Below are 2,083 nucleotides of genomic sequence, written 5' to 3' on the forward strand. Positions count from 1 at the left end.
ACTCCGGGCCTGAGAGGCCAAAGGATGTTTGCTAGCCCAGTAAATGTATGAATGGCCTATGAACCACACCCGACAATTAGTCATCATGGGAGTACCTGTAAAAAGGTTAATCCCGTCAGAATTGGTAACAAAGTATTAACACACCTGGCCAGGGAAAGGAAAACAAATAGTTGGGTGACCCATCTTGAGGGGAAAAAACAGAAAACCTCTGTGAGGATAAAATTGAAACCCCCCCCAAGGCTCCATAGCGGTAGTAGGCATAAGGCCTCTTGGTTTCCCAACAAACTCGCTAGGAGCACGGTGAATTATGCAGCTTATCCCCCATAAATAAGTGTTATACACATAAGATTTCCATTCACCCAATTATTTTAAAGTGTCGACGGAAGCGCCTGCGGCCGCTGCAAATGTCGCTGCCCCAATTCTAAAGGGATGTGTACCAAACTTATCTAAAGGTAAATCAAGTGCAATCAAGCCAAATTTGCACTCTGTTAAACTCCCTCAAAAACATAAGCCATACCCGTAGGTCTTCACGCATGTCATGTGATATGAGAATCAGGTGGTGGGTCTTTTTATCCCCTGCAGAAGAGCGCTCTAAACGATGATAGAAAACCCTGCCGGTGGTAATCACTCTGCAAGTGAAATGCAAAAGGTCTAAGAGAGATTGCAGTTGCTTAAGTGAAACTTTCTTCACCGAAACAACCGACTCCAATAGGTCCCCTAACTTCTTAACCTTTTCTAACGGTAGATGGCAAATACCCAACATGGTATCGATTTCTATTCCCAGGTAGGATAAGTGGGTAGTCAGACCCCCTGTTTTCTCTTGCCCTACGGGCACCCCTAGTGCAGCAAACAATGCTTGCAAACCGAGCTGCCCACCGGACCCACCAATAAGAAATCATCTAGGTAATGTGCTACGCCCCCTTGACCCGTACCAGCCTGTATGCACCATTTTAAAAAAGAACTGAAACGCTTGAAAAATGAACATGAGATGGAGTAACCTATCGGAAGACATATGTCGACGTAATACTGCCCTGCAAGTTTAAAACCCATATATTTAAAGGAATCTGGGTGAAGGGGCAACAGTCTAAAAGCGGATTCGATATCCATTTTTGCCAACAGTGCTTGCCTAGTGAAACCCTGTACAATTGCTAGGGCCTGCTCGAAAAACTGGTAACACGTGCTGCAATCCTCCTCATTGAGAGTGTCATTGACTGACACTCCTTCTGGGTAAGAAAGTTGTTCGATTAACCAAAACTTGCCCTGCTCCTTCATCGGAACCACACCCAACGGTGAGATACAGAGACCCTTCAGGGGGAGAGATGAAAAGGGGCCGCACATGTGTCCCAACTGCACCTCTGCTGTTACTTTATGCATGGCCACATCTGGCAACCACACAAATATCTTGAGTCAAAGGGAAACGAAAACCATACTTAAAACTGTCGAGTAAAAACACTGCCTGTATTTTGAGGAGATAGCAGCCTAACCACTTTTCCAACTCAACTAACACGATGGATGAAGGTGCTTTACTTATTACCACTTCGTTGCTCCCCATGTTGCTCCCCCTGGCCTGCCTCGGAATGCCCACCCCGGGAGCAGTCTTTGGCTGGGTGCCTGCTACTGCATAGCATGCAGATGTACTGATATCTACAACCAGCACCTATGCTGCCCTGGGCATTATTGAATGCAAAATATCTCCCACGACCCCCCCTGTTGGGGTGAAGCATGCCGGAAAAGGCTGTTTCCTGGCCGCGCTGGAGTCTGTGGGCACTTTGTTCTGCTGAGTGACTTCCAGCCATACTTTGACATCTATGAAGCCAAATTGGAAAACTTCTTGACTTTCTTGTTTCTTTCTAAAGGTCTCGTCATATTGATGCCATGAAATCTCTTTGGCTGAGTTATACATGCTATGGACTAATTGAATATATTTGAACACGTTCAAATATTCACCTGGCCTGGTCTCTAAGTAACATGCCGCAAAAACGTACATGCCTGCCAGCCAATTAACATAAGCTACTGCCCCTGCAGACTTTGCCTGATCAAGAGTCTTTTTATCATCTGCCGTAATGGCAAACATGTATACAAA

This window comes from Taudactylus pleione, unplaced genomic scaffold (assembly GCF_031769625.1).
Source record: "Taudactylus pleione unplaced genomic scaffold, aTauple2 ptg000592l, whole genome shotgun sequence".
NCBI classification, from domain to species: domain Eukaryota; kingdom Metazoa; phylum Chordata; class Amphibia; order Anura; family Myobatrachidae; genus Taudactylus; species Taudactylus pleione.